Source organism: Lampris incognitus, chromosome 10 (genome assembly GCF_029633865.1).
Source record: "Lampris incognitus isolate fLamInc1 chromosome 10, fLamInc1.hap2, whole genome shotgun sequence".
NCBI classification, from domain to species: Eukaryota; Metazoa; Chordata; class Actinopteri; order Lampriformes; family Lampridae; genus Lampris; species Lampris incognitus.
In genome coordinates, this window is record NC_079220.1 from 101632 (window position 1) to 124071 (window position 22440).

General features: G+C 42.2%; 3 non-coding genes and 1 pseudogene across 3 annotated transcripts; all 4 read right to left on the bottom strand.

Annotated features, from left to right (window-relative positions):
• Nucleotides 1-2009: 2009 nt before the first annotated feature.
• Nucleotides 2010-2133, bottom strand: LOC130120229 (small nucleolar RNA U3; annotated as a pseudogene).
• A 1021-nt stretch (nt 2134-3154) lies between these two features.
• On the bottom strand, nt 3155-3376 carry LOC130120190 (small nucleolar RNA U3). Its single transcript, XR_008810914.1, has one exon. It is a non-coding gene; the product is annotated as a small nucleolar RNA U3 (small nucleolar RNA).
• A 3067-nt stretch (nt 3377-6443) lies between these two features.
• Nucleotides 6444-6652, bottom strand: LOC130120219 (small nucleolar RNA U3). The gene has a single exon (XR_008810933.1). It is a non-coding gene; the product is annotated as a small nucleolar RNA U3 (small nucleolar RNA).
• Nucleotides 6653-10411: 3759 nt separating this feature from the next.
• On the bottom strand, nt 10412-10623 carry LOC130120181 (small nucleolar RNA U3). Its single transcript, XR_008810903.1, has one exon. It is a non-coding gene; the product is annotated as a small nucleolar RNA U3 (small nucleolar RNA).
• Between the last annotated feature and the right edge of the window lie 11817 nt (nt 10624-22440).

Genomic DNA, 22440 nt, shown 5'->3' on the forward strand with positions numbered 1-22440 from the left:
GGCATTTCTGATGGAAAGTACTGAGCTTTTCAGAGTAAAAGATTTGCATAAAATGAACGAAGAGAGCTTTCTACATGTTTCACTTGAGATAAGGTTTGGGTTAGGGCTTATCTGCTCAGTCAGACAATCCCACAAAAAAAATACTACAACAGAGAATAACTCTTAGCAGTAGCCAAGCTATCCATGACAAAGTCATTTCTGATGGAAATACTGAGATTTTCCAACTGAAAGGTTTGGAGATTATTAACAGATTGCTCTTTCTACATCTTTCGTTTAGGGATGAGTTAGGCTAAGAGTATTGTCTGCTCAGGCAAACAATACAACAGACAATACCACATCAACAGCGACTACCTCTTCGCAGTAGCATTTCTGAACATGGAGTGATAGTTTCAGATAAAATTAACGGATTGCTCTTTCTAGATGTTTCGGTCGGGATAGGGTTTCACCTGCTAAGGCAGAAAATCTTAGAGAATACCACTGCAACAGAGAATAACTTCGATAGACAAGCTAACCACGGTAATGGTATTTCTGATGGAATGTACCGAGTGCTCGGAATAAAATCTTTGGAGAAAATTAATGGACGGCTCCTTCTACATGTTTCGCTGAGGGCAAGTGTTTTATCAGCTCAGGTAGACAATCAAACAGAGAATACCACAGCAACAGAGTCTAACTCTTCATAGTAGCCAAACTAACCACAGCAAAGTCATTTCTGATGTAAAGTACCGAGCTTCTCGGAGTGATAGTTCCGGATGAAATAAACAGATGACTCTTTCTACATGTTTCACTTAAGAGAACGGGTTTTATCTGCTCAGCCGGATAATCCCATAGAAATACCACAGTACCAGACAGTGTTGGTGGTAGCCAAGCCAACCACGGCAATGGCATTTATGATGGAGCGCAGCGAGCTTGTCGCAGCGACAGTTTTGGGTAAAATAAATGGATGGTTCTTTCTACATGTTTCGGTTGGGTTAGGGTAAGTGTTTTACCTGCTCAGGCAGACAATCCCACAGCGACAGAGACTACCACTTCGCGGTAGTCAAGCTAAACACAGAAATGACAATTTTGAAATCAAGTACCGACTTTCTCGTAGTCAATTTTGGATCAAATTAACTGATGACTTTCTTCATGTTTTGGTTGAGGTAGGGTTTGGGATTGGGTAAGGGTTTTATCTACTCAGGCAAACAATCTCATAGCAACAGAGACTAAATCTTCGCAGTAGCCAAGCTTCTCGGAGTGAAAGTTTTGGATAAAATTAATGGAAGGCTCTTTCTACATGTTTCACTTACGGTAAGAGTTTTATCAGCTCAGGCAGACAATCGCACAGAGAATACCACAGCAATAGAGACCAACTCGTCGCAGTAGCCAAGCTAACCATGCCAATTGCATTCCTGAAGGAAAGAACCAAGCTTCTCGTAGTAAAAGTTTTGGATAAAAACCAACGGATGGTCCTTGCTACATGTTTCGGTTGACGTAGTGTTTGAGTTTAGTGTCAAGTTTTTCTGCTCAGACGGACAGTGCCCAAGCGCTGGCTTAGCGATACCCCAATATGAGAGTTATGGAGAGATTGATGGGTTCAATTTGGATGTTTTTTGTTCTTTACAACTGATCTGCCACTGTCCTGTATTTTGATTAGTTTATCCCGTGTTAAACTTGAAAAATTGCTGGTGAAGTTTGGAGCATTATAAATGATTTTTTTTTTTTAAATTGAAGTTCTCTGCTATGGCAGTTTATTTTTAAAGTTATGTTTCAATAAAATTGATAGATTTCTCCATTTTACCAATCAGAGGATGCATATTGCCTCAAATGCACACAGCTTGAGATTATCCACCGTTTATCCGGTTTTAAACTTGAAAAGTTATTGGTGGGGTTTGGAGCATTATAAGTGATTTTTTTTTAATTGAAGTTCACCGCTATTGCAGTTTAATGTTTTTAGGGTTAGGTTTAAAATAAAAGTAATTGATGGCTTTCTCAATTTTTTTCTTTTACCGTTCAGAGCTTGTAATCAAATCACTTCTCTGTACCTGCTTCATGCTCAGGAAGAAGCACCGCAGCTCATCATCGTGGGTGGCGGACTCACACTTAAACATTTTTCAAGCTAAGAACGACAGAAATGACCACTGAAAGTGTAGTCTTCTGAATCTCTTGGTTAGGATTAGGTTTGCATAATTTGATGGAAATGGCATTTCTGATGGAAAGTACCGAGCTTCTCGAAATAAAAGTTTTGGATAAAATTAATGGATGTCTTTTTCTACATCTTTTGGCCAGGGTTGGCGTAGGGTTACAGTGAGGGTTTTTCCTACTCAAAAGTACTTCCACAGAGAATACCACAGCAACAGACACTGTCTGCCTGAGCAGATAAAACTCTTACACTAAACCTATCCCAACCCTTACAGAAAGATGTAGAATGAGCCATCCGTTAATTATATCCAAACCTTAAGCTCCGTGACAGTATTTTCCGTCAAATACCATTGCCGTGGTTAGCTTGACTTCTGCCAAGAATTAATCCCACAAAGAATACCATAGCAACAGAGACTGTCTTGGCGGTTGCCAAGCTAACCATTGCAATGGCATTTCTGATGGAAAGTACAGAGCTTCTCGGTGTGAAAGGTTTGGATAAAAATCAACATACGGCTCTTTCAACACGCAAGAGTAGGGTTTGTGTTAAGGTAAAGGTTTTACCTGCTCAGGCAGACAATCCCACAGCAACAGAGATTAACTCTTCATGTTAGCCACGCCAACCATGGCAATGGCATTTTCGATGGGAAATACTAGCCTTCTCCGAGTGAAAGGTAAGGGTTAGAATTGAATGCCAGAGCCAACACATGTCGACCAGGCGCCTCAACAATGCCCAAATACTGGCTTACAGATACCCCCAGGTTTAGGGTTACGAATTTGGAGAGAGTTTGATGGATTGGGTATAGGATCTATTTGGAGGTTGTTTATTCTTTACACTTGATCCCCCATTGTCTTCCCTCTTGATTAGTTTATCCCATTTTAAACTTGAAAAGTTGTTGGTGGGGTGTGCAGCAATACAAGTGGGTTTCTTTTATTGAATTGCACTTCTACAATTGTCATGTTTTTAGGGTTAGGACTAAGTTTTAGGGGTAGGTTTAGATAAAATTGATGAATTTCTACATTTTTGCCCCTCCTTTTTACCACACCAAACATGCTCCTTCCTCTTGATAACTCCATAAAAAGCAACACTGAACGGTCACCAAAAGCACATAGCGAGTGATTAAACCACTTCTCTGTATCTGCTTCGCGGTCAGGGAGAAGCACCCCAGGCTCATCATGGTGGGTGGCGGGACTCGCACTTTAGAAAAACATTTCTCAAGATAAAAACTAAAGAAATTATCCCCGAAATTAGTATTAGGTTTTGATAAACTCAATGGATGGCTCTATATCTTTCGGTTACGGTTGGGGTAAGAGTTTTATCTGCTCTGGCAGACAATCCTACAGACAATACCACAGCAATAGAGACCAACTCATCGCAGTAGCCAAGCCAACCACGGCAATGGTATTTCTGATGGAAAGTAGAGAGCTTCTCAGAGTAAAAGCTTCGCATAAAATTAACAGACAGCGCTTTCTACATGTTTCGCTTGAGGTAGGATTTGAGTTAAGGTAAGGGTTTTATCTGCTCAGCCACACAATCGCAAAGAAAATACCACAGCAACAGAGACTAACTCTTCATAGTGGCCAAACTAACCACAGCAAAGTCATTTCTGATGTTAAGTACCGAGCTTCTCGGAGTGATAGTTCCGGATGAAATTAACAGACGACTCTTTCTACATGTTTCACCTAAGAGTAAGGGTTTTATCTGCTCAGCCAGATAATCCCACAGAAATACCGCAGCAACAGACAGTCTTGGTGGTAGCCAAGCCAACCATGGCAATGGCATTTCTGATGGAGAGTAGCAAGCTTCTCGCAGCGATAGTTTTGGGTAAAATAAACGGATGGCTCTTTCTACATGTTTCGGTTGGTTTAGGGTAAGTGTTTTACCTGCTCAGGCAGACAATCCCACACAGAATAGCAAAGCAACAGAGACTAACACTTCAGGGTAGCCAAGCTAAACACAGCAATGAAAATTCTGAAATAAAGTACCGACTTTCTCGTACGCAAAATTTTGGATCAAACTAACCGACCTTCTTCATGTTTTGGTTGAGGTAGGATTTGGTTAAGGGTTTTATGTGCCCAGGCAAACAATCTCACAGCAACTGAGACTAACCCTTTGCAGTACCAAAGCTCACCACGGCAATGGCATTTCTGATGGAAAGTACCCAGCTTCTCGGAGTGACAGTTTTGGATCTTATTGACGTATGCTCTTGCTACAATGTTCCGATTAGGTTAGCACAAGTGTTTTACCTGCTCAGACAGACAATCCCAGAGCTACAGAGATTAACTTCGTCGTAGCCAAGCTAACCACAGCAATGGCACTGCTCTTTTCAAGTACCGGGTTTGAGTGACAGCTTCGGAAAAAAAAATTTCACGGAGGCTGTTTCTACATGTTTCACTTAGGGTAAGGGTTTTATCAGCTCAGGCAGACAATCGCACAGAGAATACCACAGCAACAGAGACTAACTCTTCGTAGTACCCAAGCTAACTACGGCAACCCTGATGGAAAGTACCAAGCTTCTTGGAGTGAAAGTTTTGGATAATATTAATGGACGGCTCTTTCTAAATGTTTCATTTATAGTAAGGGTTTTATCTGTTCAGACGGACAATCCCGCAGAAATACAACAACAAGAGAGACTAACTCTTTGTGGTAGCCAAGCAAACCAGGGCAATGAGATTACTGAAGTACAGAGATTCTCGGAGTGAAAGTTTTGGATAAAATTACTGGACAGCTCTTTCTACATGTTTCGCTTAGTGTAAGGGTTTTATCAGCTCAGGCAGACAGTCACACAGAGAACACCACAACAACAGAGTAACTCTTCGTAGTAGCCAAACTAACTACTTAAATGGCAGTACTGATGGAAAGTACCAAGCTTCTCGGAGTGAAAATTTTGGGTAAAATTAATGGACGCCTCTTTCTAAATGTTTCATTTATGGTAAGGGTTTTATCTGTTCAGTCGGACAATCCCGCAGAAATACAATAGCAACAGAGACTAACTCTTCGTGGTAGCAAAGCTAACTACGGCAATGGCATTCCTGATGAAAAGTATCAAGTTTCTTGCAGTGAAACTTGTGGATAAAGTTAATGAACGGCTATTCTACATATTTCACTTATAGTAAGGGTTTTATCTGTTCAGTCGGAAAATCCCGCAGAAACACAATAACAACAGAGACCGTCTGCCTAAGCAGATAAAACCCTTATGCTAAACCTATCCCAACCCTTACAAAAAGATGTAGAAAGAGCCAGCCGCTAATTATATCTGAACCAAAAGCTCCGAAACACCAGATATACCATTGCCGTGGTTAGCTTGGCTCCTGCTAAGAATTAATCCCACAAATAATACCATAGCAACAGACACTGTCTTGGAGGTTGCCAAGCTAACAATAACATTTCTGATGGAAAGTACAGAGCTTCTCGGTATGCAAGATTTGGATAAAACTAACAGACGGCTCTTTCAACACGTTTGGGTTGGGGTTTGTATTAGGGTAAAGGTTTTATCTGCTCAGGCAGCAAATCCAACAGAAAACCCCACATTAACAGAGACCAACTCTTCGCGGTACCCAAGCTAACCACGGCAATGGCATTTATGATGGAAAGTACCAAGCTTCTCGGAGTGAAAGTCTTGGATAAAATTAATGGACGGCCCTTTCTATATGTTTCGCTTAGTGTAAGAGTTTTATCAGCTCAGGCAGACAATCGCACAGAGAATACCACAGCAACAGAGACTAACTCTTCGCAGTAGCCAAGCTAACCACGGCAATGGCATTTCTGATGGAAAGTACCAAGTTTCTCGGAGTGAAAGTCTTGGATAAAATTAATGGACGGCTCTTTCTATAAGTTTCGCTTAGTGTAAGGGTTTTATCAGCTCAGGCAGACAATCACACAGAGAATACCACAGCAACAGAGACCAACTCTTCGCAGTAGCCAAGCTAACCACGGCAAGGGCATTTCAGATTGAAAATACTAGGTTAATTTTATGGTTAGGGTTGAATGCCAGAGCCAACACATGTCAACTGAGCACCTCCGCCAATGCCCAAGTGCTGGATTAGAAATACCCCAAGGATTAGGGTTAGGGATAGAGTTTGATTGGTTAAATCTAGGGGCAATTTGGGTGTTTAGTCGTTATAACTGATATCCCATTGTCTTATATCTTGATTACTTTGTCCCGTTTTAAACTTGAAAAGTGTTGGTGGGGTTTGAAACAATACAAGTGTTTTTTGTTTGTTTTTTGTTTTTTTAAATTGAACTTTTCTGCAATTGCAATTTAATGTTTTAAGAGTTAAGACTAAGGTTTAGGTTTAGATCAAATTGATGAATTTCTGCACTTTTTACCACTCAGAACATGCCCCTTCTCTTGATGCTCCCATGAAAGAAACATTGATCATCATCTAAAGCACAGAGCTTGTGATTAAACCACTTCTCTGTACCCGCTTAGTGCTCAGGAAGCAGCCCCCTAGCTCATCGTCGTGGGTGGCGGGACTCACTTTAGAAAAACATTTCTCACGATAAAACTAAACTTAACCCCCAAAGTAGGATTAGGTTTGGCTAAACGTAACGGATGACTATGTTTTTCGATTAGGGTTGGGCCAAGGTTTCATCTGCTCTGGCACACAATCCTACAGAGAATACCACAGCAAGACACCAACTCGTCGCAGTAGCCAAGCTAACCACGGCAATGGTATTTCTGATGGAAAGTACTGAGCTTTTCAGAGTAAAAGATTTGCATAAAATGAACAAAGAGAGCTTTCTACATGTTTCACTTGAGATAAGGTTTGGGCTTATCTGCTCAGTCAGACAATCCCACAAAAAAAAATACAACAGAGAATAACTCTTAGCAGTAGCCAAGCTATCCATGACAAAATCAGTTCTGATGGAAAATACTGAGCTTTTCCAACTGAAAGGTTTGGATAAAATTAACAGATTGCTCTTTCTATATCTTTCGTTTAGGGATGAGTTAGGCTAAGAGTTTTGTCTGCTCAGGCAAACAATACAACAGACAATACCACATCAACTACCTCTTCGCAGTAGCATTTCTGAACATGGAGTGATAGTTTCAGATAAAATTAACGGATTGCTCTGTCTAGATGTTTCGGTTGGGATAGGGTTTTAGCTGCTAAGGCAGAAAATCTTAGAGAATACCAATGCAACAGAGAATAACTTCGATAGACAAGCTAACCACAGTAATGGCATTTCAGATGGAATGTACCGAGCTGCTCGGAATAAAATCTTTGGATAAAATCAAGGGTTGGGTCGTTCCACAGCTTTTGGTTAGAGTAGAGTTACGGTTATGGTTTTATCTGCTCAGGCAGACAATCCCACAGAAAATACCCGGGCAACAGAGACTAACTCTTCATAGTAGCCAAACTAACCACAGCAAAGTCATTTCTGATGGAAAGTACCGAGCTTCTCGGAGTGATAGTTCCGGATGAAAGTAAAAGATGACTCTTTCTACATGTTTCACTTAAGAGTAAGGGTTTTATCTGCTCAGCCAGATAATCCCATAGAAATACCACAGCAATAGACAGTCTTGGTGGTAGCCAAGCCAACCATAGCAATGGCATTTCTGATGGACAGCAGCGAGCTTGTCGCAGCAATAGTTTTGGGTAAAATAAACGGATGGTTCTTTCTACATGTTTCAGTTGGGTTGGGGTAAGAGTTTTACCTGCTCAGGTGGACAAACCCTCAGCGACAGAGACCAACTCTTCATAGTAGCCATGCTAACTACAGCAATGGCATTTCTGATGGAAAGTACCAAGCTTCTCGGAGTGAAAGTCTTGGATAGAATTAATGGACGTTTCTTTCTATATGTTTCGCTTAGTGCAAGGGTTTTATCAGCTCAGCCAGACAATTGCACAAAGAATACCACAGCAACAGAGACCAACTCTTCGTAGTAGCCAAGCTAACCACGGCAATGGAATTTCTGATGGAAAGTACCAAGCTTCTCGGAGTGAAAGTTTTGGATAAAATTAATGGAAGGCTCTTTCTACATGTTTCGCTTAGCGTTGTATCAGCTCAGGCAGTCAATCGCACAGAGAACACCACAGCAACAGAGACTAACTCTTCGTAGTAGCCAAGCCAACTACGGCAATGGCATTCCTGATGGAAAGTACCAAGCTTCTCGGTGTGAAAGTTTTGGATAACATTACTGGACGCCTCTTGCTACAAATTTCGCTTAAGATCAGGGTTTTATCTGTTCAGGCGGACAATCCCACAGAAATACAACACCAACAGAGAATAACTCTTCGTGGTAGCCAAGCTAATCACGTCAATGGCATTTTTGATGGAAAGTACCGAGCTTCTTGGAGGGAAAGATTTGGGTAAAATTAATGCACGGCTTTTCTACATATTTCGCTTTGTCTAAGGGTTTTATCCATTGAGGCAGACAATCCCTCAGAAATACAACAGAAACAGAGACCAACTCTTTGTGGTAGCCAAGCTAACCACGGCAATGGAATTTCTGAAGCAAAGAACCGAGCTTCTTGGAATGAATGTTTTGGATAAAATTAACGGACGGCTCTTCCTACATGTTTTGGTTGGGTTAGGGTAAGTGTGTTACCCGTTTAAGCAAACAATTGCAGACATACAACAGCAACAGAGACCAACTCTTCGTGGTAGCCAAGCTAACCACGGCAATGGCATTTCTGATGCAAAGTACCAAGCTTCTTGGAGGGAAAGATTAGGGTAAAATTAATGCACGGCTTTTCTACATATTTCGCTTAGTGTAAGGGTTTTATCCGTTTAGGCGGACAATCCCTCAGAAATACAACAGAAACAGAGACCAACTCTTCGTGGTAGCCAAGCTAACCACGGCAATGGAATTTCTTAAGCAAAGAACCGAGCTTCTTGGAGTGAATGTTTTTGGATAAAATTAACGGACAGCTCTTCCTACATGCTTTGGTTGAGTTAGGGTAAGTGCGTTACCTGTTTAAGCAGACAATTGCAGAAATACAACAGCAACAGAGACTAACCCTTCATTGTAGCCAAGCTAACTACGAAAATGGAATTTCTGATGGAAAGTACCAAGCTACTCATAGCAAAAGTTTTGGATAAAATTACTGGACGGCTTTTTCTATAAATTTCGCTTAGTTGTAAGGGCACTATCTGCTCAGGCAGACAATCGAACAAAGAATACCAAAGCAACAGAGACCAACTCTTCACAGTAGCGAAGCTACCCACGGCAATGGCATTTCTGAAGGAAAGAACCGGGCTTCTCGGACTGAAAATTTTGGATGAAATTAACAGAGTGCTTTCTAAATGTTTGGCTTAGAGTAAGGGTTTTATCTGTTTAGGCGGACAATCCCTCAAACAATAGCGACAGAGACTAACTCTTCGTGGTAGCAAAGGTAACCACGGCAATGACATTTTTGAAGAAAAAACCGAGCATCGGAGTGAAAGTTTTGGACAAAATTAACGGATGGCTCTTCCTACATGTTTTGGTTGGGTTAGGGTAAGTGTGTTACCTGTTTTAGCAGATAATCGCACAGAGAATACCATAGCAACAGAGACCAACTCTTACTTGTAGCCAAGCTAACCACGGCAATGGCATTTATGATGGAAAATAGAGGTACTCGTAAAAATTTTGAATAAAAATACTGAACGGCTCTTTCAACATATTTCAGTTAGTATAAGGATTTTAGCAGCTCAGGCAGACAAATCGCACAGAGAATACCACAGCAACAGAGACCAACTCTTCGCAGTAGCCAAGCTAACCACGGCAATGGCATTTCTGATGGAAAGTACCAAGCTTCTCGGAGTGAAAGTTTTGGATAAAATTAATGGACGGCTCTTTCTACATGTTCCGCTTACCGTTAGTTTTATCAGCTCAGGCAGTCAATCGCACAGAGAATATCACAGCAACAGAGACCAACTCTTCACAGTAGCCAAGCTAACCACAGCAAGGGCCTTTCAGATTGAAAATACTAGGTTAACTTTATAGTTAGGGTTGAATGCCAGAGCCAACACATGTCAACTGAGCACCTCCGCCAATGCCCAAGTGCTGGATTAGAAATACCCCAAGGATTAGGGTTAGGGATAGAGTTTGATTGGTTAAGTCTAGGGGAAATTTGGGTGTTTAGTCGTTACAACTGATCTCCCATTGTCTTATATCTTGATTACTTTATCCCGTTTTAAACATGAAAAGTTGTTGGTGGGGTTTGAAACAATACAAGTGTTTTTTGTTTGTTTTGTTTTTTTTTTTTAAATTGAACTTTTCTGCAATTGCAATTTAATGTTTTAAGAGTTAAAACTAAGGTTTAGGGTTAGATCAAATTGATGAATTTCTGCACTTTTGTCCTTTTTACCACTCAGAACATGCTCCTTCTCTTGATGCTCCCATGAAAGGAACATTGAACATCATCTAAAGCACAGAGCTTGTGATTAAACCACTTCTCTGTACCCGCTTAGCGCTCAGGAAGAAGCACCCCAGCTCATCATCGTGGGTGGCGGGACTCACTTTAGAAAAACATTTCTCACGATAAAACTAAAGAACTTATCCCCGAAAATAGGATTAGGTTTGGCTGAACGTAACGGATGGCTCTATATCTTTCGATTAGGGTTGGGGCAAGGGTTTCATCTGCTTTGGCACACAATCCTACAGAGAATACCACAGCAAGACATCAACTCGTCGCAGTAGCCAAGCTAACCACGGCAATGGTATTTCTGATGGAAAGTACTGAGCTTATCAGAATAAAAGTTTTGCATAAAATGAACAAAGAGAGTTTTTTACATGTTTCACTTGAGATAAGGTTTGGGTTAGGGCTTATCTGCTCAGGCAGACAATCCCACAAAAAAAATACCACAACAGAGAATAACTCTTAGCAGTAGCCAAGCTAACCACAGCAAAGGCATTTCTGATGAAAAGTACCAAGCTTCTCGGAGTGAAAGTCTTGAATAAAATTAAGGGACGGCCCTTTCTATGTTTCGCTTACTGCAAGGGTTTTATCAGCTCAGGCAGACAATGGCAAAGAGAATACCACAGCAACAGAAACAAACTTCGCAGTAGCCAAGCTAACCACAGCAATGGCATTTCTGATGGAAGGACCAAGCTTCTCGAAGCGAAAGTTTTAGATAAAATTACAGGACGGCTCTTTCTATGTTTCGCTTAGGGTAAGGGTTTTATCAGCTCAGGCAGACAATCACACAAAGAATACCACAGCAACCGAGACGAACTCTTCACAGTAGCCAAGCTATCCACAGCAATGGCATTTCTGATGGAAGGACCAAGCTTCTCGAAGCGAAAGTTTTAGATAAAATTACTGGACGGCTCTTTCTATGTTTCGCTAAGGGTAAGGGTTTTATCAGCTGAGGCAGACAATCGCACAGAGAATACCACAGCAACAGAGACCAACTCTCTGCAGTAGCCAAGCTAACCACGCCAATAGTATTTCTGATGGAAAGTACCAAGCTCCTCGGAGTGAAAGTCTTGGATAGAATTAATGGACGGCTCTTTTATATGTTTCGCTTAGTGTAAGGGTTTTATCAGCTCAGGCAGACAATCGCACAGAGAATACCACAGCAACAGAGACGAACTCTTCGCAGTAGCCAAGCTAACCACGGCAATTCTGATGGAAAGTACCAAGCTTCTCGGAGTGAAAGTCTTGGATAAAATTAATGGACGTTTCTTTCTATATGTTTCGCTTAGTGTAAGGGTTTTATCAGCTCCGGCAGACAATCGCACAGAGAATATCACAGCAACAGAGACGAACTCTTCGCAGTAGCCAAGCTAACCACAGCAATGGCATTTCTGATGGAATGTACCAAGCTTCTCGGAGTGAAATTCTTGGATAAAATTAATGGACGGCTCTTTCGATATGTTTCGCTTAGTGTAAGGGTTTTATCAGCTCAGGCAGACAATCGCACAGAGAATACCGCAGCAATAGAGTCAAACTCTTCACAGCAGCCAAGCTAACCATGGCAATGGCATTTCTGATGGATAATATTGAGCTTCTCGGAGTGAAAGTTAAGGGTTGAATGCTCGGGCCAGCGCGGGTCACCAGAGTGCCTCCGCCAGTGCTGGCTTAGAGATATCCCCAGAATTAGGGTTATGGATGTGGATAGAGTTTGATGGATTAAGGATACGGTAAATTTGGCTGTTTCTTCTTGACAATTCACCTCCCATCTTGATTAGTTTACCCTGCTTTAAGCTTGGAAAGTTATTGGTGGGGTTTAGAGTAATATATGCTTCTCTTTTTTTTTGAAGAAGTCTGCTATTGCAATTTAATGTTTTTAGGGTAGGGACTAAGGTTTAGGTCTGGATAAAACTGGTGGATTTCTCAAATGTTCCCCCTTTTTAACCCCTCAGAATGCGCTCCTTCCTCGAAGCTCAAATAAAGGAGAAAAAAAAACAAAAAAACAATGTAGAATGAGCTATCCGTTAATTTTATCCAGTCCTTTCACACCGAGAAGCTCTGTACTTTCCATCAGAAACGCCACTGCAGTGGTTAGCTTGGCAACCGCCAAGACAGTCTCTGTTACTATGGTATTCTTTGTGGGATTAATTCTTAGCAGGAGTCAAGCTAACCACAGCAATGGCATTTCTGATGGGAAATACTGAGCGTCTTCGAGCTTTAGGTTTGTATACAATTAACAGATGGCTCTTTCTACATTTTAAAGGGTTGGGATAGATTTAGTATAAGGGTTTTATCTGCACAGGCAGACAGTCTCTGTTGCTGACCATGACCCTACACCAACCCTGACTGAAAAATATAGAACAAGATGGCTCTTTCTACATGTTTCGCTTAGGGTATGGGTTTTATCAGTTGAGGCAGACAATCGCACAGAGAATACCACAGCACAAGAGACCAACTCTTCGCAGTAGCCAAGCTAACCACGGCAATGGCATTTCTGATGGAAAGTGCCAAGCTTCTCAGAGTGAAAGTCTTGGATAGAATTAATGGACGGCTCTTTCTATATGTTTCGCTTTGTGTAAGGGTTTTATCAGCTCAGGCAGACAATCGCACAGAGAATACCACAGCAACAGAGACTAACTCTTCGCAGTAGCCAAGCTAACCACAGCAATGGCATTTCTGATGGAAGGACATAGCTTCTCGAAGCGAAAGTTTTAGATAAAATTACTGGACGGCTCTTTCTATGTTTTGCTTAGGGTAAGGGTTTTATCAGCTGAGGCAGACAATCGCAGAGAGAATACCACAGCAACAGAGACTAACTCTCTGCAGTAGCCAAGCTAACCACGCCAATAGTATTTCTGATGGAAAGTACCAAGCTTCTCGGAGTGAAAGTCTTGGATAGAATTAATGGAAGGCTCTTTTTATATGTTTCGCTTAGTGTAAGGGTTTTATCAGCTCAGGCAGACAATCGCACAGCAACAGAGACTAACTCTTCGCAGTAGCCAAGCTAACCACGGCAATGGCATTTCTGATGGAAAGTAACAAGCTTCTCAGAGTGAAAGTCTTGGATAAAATTAAGGGACGGCCCTTTCTATGTTTCGCTTAGTGTAAGGGTTTTATCAGCTCAGGCAGACAATCGCACAGCAACAGAGACTAACTCTTCGCAGTAGCCAAGCTAACCACGGCAATGGCATTTCTGATGGAAAGTAACAAGCTTCTCGGAGTGAAAGTCTTGGATAAAATTAATGGAAGACTCTTTCTATATGTTTCGCTTAGTGTAAGGGTTTTATCAGCTCAGGCAGACAATCGCACAGAGAATACCACAGCAACAGAGACGAACTCTTCGCAGTAGCGAAGCTAACCACGGCAATTCTGATGGAAAGCACCAAGCTTCTTGGAGTGAAAGTCTTGGATAAAATTAATGGACGGCCCTTTCTATGTTTCGCTTAGCATAAGGGTTTTATCAGCTCAGGCAGACAATCGCACAGAGAATTCCACAGCAACAGAGACGAACTCTTCGAGGTAGCCAAGCTAACCACGGCAATGGCATTTCTGATGGAAAGTTCCAAGCTTCTCAGAGTGAAAGTCATGGATAAAATTAAGGGACGGCTTTCTATGTTTCGCTTAGTGTAAGGGTTTTATCAGCTCAGGCAGACAATCGCACAGAGAATACCACAGCAACAGAGACTAACTCTCCGCAGTAGCCAAGCTAACCACGGCAATGGCATTTCTGATGGATAATATTGAGCTTCTCGGAGTGAAGGTTGAATGCCCGGGCCAGCGCGTGTCACCAGAATGCCTCCGCCAGTGCTGGTTTAGAGATATCCCCAGAATTAGGGATGTGGATAGAGTTTGATGGATTAAGGATACGGTAAATTTGGCTGTTTCTTCTTTACAATTCACCTCCCATCTTGATTAGTTTACCCTGCTTTAAGCTTGGAAAGTTATTGGTGGGGTTTAGAGTAATATAGGCTTCTCTTTTTTTTTGAAGAAGTCTGCTATTGCAATTTAATGTTTTTAGGGTAGGGACTAAGGTTTAGGTCTGGATAAAACTGGTGGATTTCTCAAATGTTCCCCCTTTTTAACCCCTCAGAATGCGCTCCTTCCTCGAAGCTCAAATAAAGGAGAAAAAAAAACAAAAAAAAATGTAGAATGAGCTATCCGTTAATTTTATCCAGTCCTTTCACACCGAGAAGCTCTGTACTTTCCATCAGAAACGCCACTGCAGTGGTTAGCTTGGCAACCGCCAAGACAGTCTCTGTTACTATGGTATTCTTTGTGGGATTAATTCTTAGCAGGAGTCAAGCTAACCACAGCAATGGCATTTCTGATGGGAAATACTGAGCGTCTTCGAGCTTTAGGTTTGTATACAATTAACAGATGGCTCTTTCTACATTTTAAAGGGTTGGGATAGATTTAGTATAAGGGTTTTATCTGCACAGGCAGACAGTCTCTGTTGCTGACCATGACCCTACACCAACCCTGACTGAAAAATATAGAACAAGATGGCTCTTTCTACATGTTTCGCTTAGGGTATGGGTTTTATCAGCTGAGGCAGACAATCGCACAGAGAATACCACAGCACAAGAGACCAACTCTTCGCAGTAGCCAAGCTAACCACGGCAATGGCATTTCTGATGGAAAGTACCAAGCTTCTCAGAGTGAAAGTCTTGGATAGAATTAATGGACGGCTCTTTCTATATGTTTCGCTTTGTGTAAGGGTTTTATCAGCTCAGGCAGACAATCGCACAGAGAATACCACAGCAACAGAGACTAACTCTTCGCAGTAGCCAAGCTAACCACAGCAATGGCATTTCTGATGGAAGGACATAGCTTCTCGAAGCGAAAGTTTTAGATAAAATTACTGGACGGCTCTTTCTATGTTTTGCTTAGGGTAAGGGTTTTATCAGCTGAGGCAGACAATCGCACAGAGAATACCACAGCAACAGAGACTAACTCTCTGCAGTAGCCAAGCTAACCACGCCAATAGTATTTCTGATGGAAAGTACCAAGCTTCTCGGAGTGAAAGTCTTGGATAGAATTAATGGAAGGCTCTTTTTATATGTTTCGCTTAGTGTAAGGGTTTTATCAGCTCAGGCAGACAATCGCACAGCAACAGAGACTAACTCTTCGCAGTAGCCAAGCTAACCACGGCAATGGCATTTCTGATGGAAAGTAACAAGCTTCTCAGAGTGAAAGTCTTGGATAAAATTAAGGGACGGCCCTTTCTATGTTTCGCTTAGTGTAAGGGTTTTATCAGCTCAGGCAGACAATCGCACAGCAACAGAGACTAACTCTTCGCAGTAGCCAAGCTAACCACGGCAATGGCATTTCTGATGGAAAGTAACAAGCTTCTCGGAGTGAAAGTCTTGGATAAAATTAATGGAAGACTTTCTATATGTTTCGCTTAGTGTAAGGGTTTTATCAGCTCAGGCAGACAATCGCACAGAGAATACCACAGCAACAGAGACGAACTCTTCGCAGTAGCGAAGCTAACCACGGCAATTCTGATGGAAAGCACCAAGCTTCTTGGAGTGAAAGTCTTGGATAAAATTAATGGACGGCCCTTTCTATGTTTCGCTTAGCATAAGGGTTTTATCAGCTCAGGCAGACAATCGCACAGAGAATTCCACAGCAACAGAGACGAACTCTTCGAGGTAGCCAAGCTAACCACGGCAATGGCATTTCTGATGGAAAGTTCCAAGCTTCTCAGAGTGAAAGTCATGGATAAAATTAAGGGACGGCTTTCTATGTTTCGCTTAGTGTAAGGGTTTTATCAGCTCAGGCAGACAATCGCACAGAGAATACCACAGCAACAGAGACTAACTCTCCGCAGTAGCCAAGCTAACCACGGCAATGGCATTTCTGATGGATAATATTGAGCTTCTCGGAGTGAAGGTTGAATGCCCGGGCCAGCGCGTGTCACCAGAATGCCTCCGCCAGTGCTGGTTTAGAGATATCCCCAGAATTAGGGATGTGGATAGAGTTTGATGGATTAAGGATACGGTAAATTTGGATGTTTCTTCTTTACAATTCACCTCCCATCTTGATTAGTTTACCCTGCTTTAAGCTTGAAAAGTTATTGGTGGGGTTTAGAGTAATATAAGCTTCTTCTCTTTTTTTTGAAGTAGTCTGCTATTGCAATTTAATGTTTTTAGGGTAAGGGTTAGGACTAAGGTTTAGGTCTGGTTAAAACTGGTGGATTTCTGAATGTTCACCCTTTTTAACCCCTCAGAATGCGCTCCTTCCTCGAAGCTCCCATAAAGGATAAAAAAAAAAAACAACAAATGTAGAATGAGCTATCTGTTAATTTTATCCAAATATTTCACACCGAGAAGCTCTGTACTTTCCATCAGAAACGCCACTACAGTGGTTAGCTTGGCAACCGCCAAGACAGTCTCTGTTACTATCGTATTCTTTGTGGGATTAATTCTTAGGAGTCAAGCTAACCACGGCAATGGCATTTCTGATGGAAAGTACCAAGCTTCTCGGAGTGAAAGTCTTGGATAGAATTAATGGACGGCTCTTTCTATATGTTTCGCTTAGTGTAAGGGTTTTATCAGCTCAGGCAGACAATCACACAGAGAATACCACAGCAACAGAGATGAACTCTTTGCAGTAGCCAAGCTAACCACGGCAATGGCAATTCTGATGGAAAGTACCAAGCTTCTCGGAGTGAAAGTCTTGGATAAAATTAATGGACGGCTCTTTTTATATGTTACGCTTAGTGTAAGGGTTTTATCAGCTCAGGCAGACAATCGCACAGAGAATACCACAGCAACAGAGACTAACTCTTCGCAGTAGCCAAGCTAACCACAGCAATGGCATTTCTGATGGAAGGACATAGCTTCTCGAAGCGAAAGTTTTAGATAAAATTACTGGACGGCTCTTTCTATGTTTTGCTTAGGGTAAGGGTTTTATCAGCTGAGGCAGACAATCGCAGAGAGAATACCACAGCAACAGAGACTAACTCTCTGCAGTAGCCAAGCTAACCACGCCAATAGTATTTCTGATGGAAAGTACCAAGCTTCTCGGAGTGAAAGTCTTGGATAGAATTAATGGAAGGCTCTTTTTATATGTTTCGCTTAGTGTAAGGGTTTTATCAGCTCAGGCAGACAATCGCACAGCAACAGAGACTAACTCTTCGCAGTAGCCAAGCTAACCACGGCAATGGCATTTCTGATGGAAAGTAACAAGCTTCTCAGAGTGAAAGTCTTGGATAAAATTAAGGGACGGCCCTTTCTATGTTTCGCTTAGTGTAAGGGTTTTATCAGCTCAGGCAGACAATCGCACAGCAACAGAGACTAACTCTTCGCAGTAGCCAAGCTAACCACGGCAATGGCATTTCTGATGGAAAGTAACAAGCTTCTCGGAGTGAAAGTCTTGGATAAAATTAATGGAAGACTCTTTCTATATGTTTCGCTTAGTGTAAGGGTTTTATCAGCTCAGGCAGACAATCGCACAGAGAATACCACAGCAACAGAGACGAACTCTTCGCAGTAGCGAAGCTAACCACGGCAATTCTGATGGAAAGCACCAAGCTTCTTGGAGTGAAAGTCTTGGATAAAATTAATGGACGGCCCTTTCTATGTTTCGCTTAGCATAAGGGTTTTATCAGCTCAGGCAGACAATCGCACAGAGAATTCCACAGCAACAGAGACGAACTCTTCGAGGTAGCCAAGCTAACCACGGCAATGGCATTTCTGATGGAAAGTTCCAAGCTTCTCAGAGTGAAAGTCATGGATAAAATTAAGGGACGGCTTTCTATGTTTCGCTTAGTGTAAGGGTTTTATCAGCTCAGGCAGACAATCGCACAGAGAATACCACAGCAACAGAGACTAACTCTCCGCAGTAGCCAAGCTAACCACGGCAATGGCATTTCTGATGGATAATATTGAGCTTCTCGGAGTGAAGGTTGAATGCCCGGGCCAGCGCGTGTCACCAGAATGCCTCCGCCAGTGCTGGTTTAGAGATATCCCCAGAATTAGGGATGTGGATAGAGTTTGATGGATTAAGGATACGGTAAATTTGGCTGTTTCTTCTTTACAATTCACCTCCCATCTTGATTAGTTTACCCTGCTTTAAGCTTGGAAAGTTATTGGTGGGGTTTAGAGTAATATAGGCTTCTCTTTTTTTTTGAAGAAGTCTGCTATTGCAATTTAATGTTTTTAGGGTAGGGACTAAGGTTTAGGTCTGGATAAAACTGGTGGATTTCTCAAATGTTCCCCCTTTTTAACCCCTCAGAATGCGCTCCTTCCTCGAAGCTCAAATAAAGGAGAAAAAAAAACAAAAAAAAATGTAGAATGAGCTATCCGTTAATTTTATCCAGTCCTTTCACACCGAGAAGCTCTGTACTTTCCATCAGAAACGCCACTGCAGTGGTTAGCTTGGCAACCGCCAAGACAGTCTCTGTTACTATGGTATTCTTTGTGGGATTAATTCTTAGCAGGAGTCAAGCTAACCACAGCAATGGCATTTCTGATGGGAAATACTGAGCGTCTTCGAGCTTTAGGTTTGTATACAATTAACAGATGGCTCTTTCTACATTTTAAAGGGTTGGGATAGATTTAGTATAAGGGTTTTATCTGCACAGGCAGACAGTCTCTGTTGCTGACCATGACCCTACACCAACCCTGACTGAAAAATATAGAACAAGATGGCTCTTTCTACATGTTTCGCTTAGGGTATGGGTTTTATCAGCTGAGGCAGACAATCGCACAGAGAATACCACAGCACAAGAGACCAACTCTTCGCAGTAGCCAAGCTAACCACGGCAATGGCATTTCTGATGGAAAGTACCAAGCTTCTCAGAGTGAAAGTCTTGGATAGAATTAATGGACGGCTCTTTCTATATGTTTCGCTTTGTGTAAGGGTTTTATCAGCTCAGGCAGACAATCGCACAGAGAATACCACAGCAACAGAGACTAACTCTTCGCAGTAGCCAAGCTAACCACAGCAATGGCATTTCTGATGGAAGGACATAGCTTCTCGAAGCGAAAGTTTTAGATAAAATTACTGGACGGCTCTTTCTATGTTTTGCTTAGGGTAAGGGTTTTATCAGCTGAGGCAGACAATCGCACAGAGAATACCACAGCAACAGAGACTAACTCTCTGCAGTAGCCAAGCTAACCACGCCAATAGTATTTCTGATGGAAAGTACCAAGCTTCTCGGAGTGAAAGTCTTGGATAGAATTAATGGAAGGCTCTTTTTATATGTTTCGCTTAGTGTAAGGGTTTTATCAGCTCAGGCAGACAATCGCACAGCAACAGAGACTAACTCTTCGCAGTAGCCAAGCTAACCACGGCAATGGCATTTCTGATGGAAAGTAACAAGCTTCTCAGAGTGAAAGTCTTGGATAAAATTAAGGGACGGCCCTTTCTATGTTTCGCTTAGTGTAAGGGTTTTATCAGCTCAGGCAGACAATCGCACAGCAACAGAGACTAACTCTTCGCAGTAGCCAAGCTAACCACGGCAATGGCATTTCTGATGGAAAGTAACAAGCTTCTCGGAGTGAAAGTCTTGGATAAAATTAATGGAAGACTTTCTATATGTTTCGCTTAGTGTAAGGGTTTTATCAGCTCAGGCAGACAATCGCACAGAGAATACCACAGCAACAGAGACGAACTCTTCGCAGTAGCGAAGCTAACCACGGCAATTCTGATGGAAAGCACCAAGCTTCTTGGAGTGAAAGTCTTGGATAAAATTAATGGACGGCCCTTTCTATGTTTCGCTTAGCATAAGGGTTTTATCAGCTCAGGCAGACAATCGCACAGAGAATTCCACAGCAACAGAGACGAACTCTTCGAGGTAGCCAAGCTAACCACGGCAATGGCATTTCTGATGGAAAGTTCCAAGCTTCTCAGAGTGAAAGTCATGGATAAAATTAAGGGACGGCTTTCTATGTTTCGCTTAGTGTAAGGGTTTTATCAGCTCAGGCAGACAATCGCACAGAGAATACCACAGCAACAGAGACTAACTCTCCGCAGTAGCCAAGCTAACCACGGCAATGGCATTTCTGATGGATAATATTGAGCTTCTCGGAGTGAAGGTTGAATGCCCGGGCCAGCGCGTGTCACCAGAATGCCTCCGCCAGTGCTGGTTTAGAGATATCCCCAGAATTAGGGATGTGGATAGAGTTTGATGGATTAAGGATACGGTAAATTTGGATGTTTCTTCTTTACAATTCACCTCCCATCTTGATTAGTTTACCCTGCTTTAAGCTTGAAAAGTTATTGGTGGGGTTTAGAGTAATATAAGCTTCTTCTCTTTTTTTTGAAGTAGTCTGCTATTGCAATTTAATGTTTTTAGGGTAAGGGTTAGGACTAAGGTTTAGGTCTGGTTAAAACTGGTGGATTTCTGAATGTTCACCCTTTTTAACCCCTCAGAATGCGCTCCTTCCTCGAAGCTCCCATAAAGGATAAAAAAAAAAAACAACAAATGTAGAATGAGCTATCTGTTAATTTTATCCAAATATTTCACACCGAGAAGCTCTGTACTTTCCATCAGAAACGCCACTACAGTGGTTAGCTTGGCAACCGCCAAGACAGTCTCTGTTACTATCGTATTCTTTGTGGGATTAATTCTTAGGAGTCAAGCTAACCACGGCAATGGCATTTCTGATGGAAAGTACCAAGCTTCTCGGAGTGAAAGTCTTGGATAGAATTAATGGACGGCTCTTTCTATATGTTTCGCTTAGTGTAAGGGTTTTATCAGCTCAGGCAGACAATCACACAGAGAATACCACAGCAACAGAGATGAACTCTTTGCAGTAGCCAAGCTAACCACGGCAATGGCAATTCTGATGGAAAGTACCAAGCTTCTCGGAGTGAAAGTCTTGGATAAAATTAATGGACGGCTCTTTTTATATGTTACGCTTAGTGTAAGGGTTTTATCAGCTCAGGCAGACAATCGCACAGCAACAGAGACTAACTCTTCGCAGTAGCCAAGCTAACCACGGCAATGGCATTTCTGATGGAAAGTACCACGCTTCTCAGAGTGAAAGTCTTGGATAAAATTAAGGGACGGCTCTTTCTATGTTTCGCTTAGTGTAAGGGTTTTATCAGCTCAGGCAGACAATCGCACAGAGAATAACTCTTTGCAGTAGCCAAGCTAACGACGGCAATGGCATTTCTGATGGAAAGTACCAAGCTTCTCGGAGTGAAAGTCTTGGATAAAATTAATGGACGGCTCTTTCTATGTTTCGCTTAGTGTAAGGGTTTTATCAGCTCAGGCAGGCAATCGCACAGAGAATACCACAGCAACAGAGACTAACTCTTTGCAGTAGCCAAGCTCACCACGGCAATGGCATTTCTGATGGAAAGTACCAAGCTTCTCGTTGTGAAAGTCTTGGATAAAATTAATGGATGTTTCTTTCTATATGTTTCGCTTAGGGTAAGGGTTTTATCAGCTCAGGCAGACAATCGCACAGAGAATACCACAGCAACAGAGATTATGTCTTCGCAGTAGCCAAGCTAACCACAGCAATGGCATTTCTGATGGAAGGACCAAGCTTCTCGAAGCGAAAGTTTTAGATAAAGTTACTGGACGGCTCTTTATGTTTCGCTTAGTGTAAGGGTTTTATCAGCTCAGGCAGACAATCGCACAGAGAATACCACAGCAACAGAGACGAACTCTTCGCAGTAGCCAATCTAACCACAGCAATGGCATTTCTGATGGAAAGTACCAAGCTTCTCGGAGTGAAAGTCTTGGATAAAATTAATGGACGGCTCTTTCCATGTTTCGCTTAGTGTAAGGGTTTTATCAGCTCAGGCAGACAATCGCACAGAGAATACCACAGCAACAGAGACGAACTCTTCGCAGTAGCCAAGCTAACCACGGCAATGGCATTTCTGATGGATAATATTGAGCTTCTCGGAGTGAAGGTTGAATTCCCGGGCCAGCGCGTGTCACCAGAATGCCTCCGCCAGTGCTGGTTTAGAGATATCCCCAGAACTAGGGATGTGGATAGAGTTTGATGGATT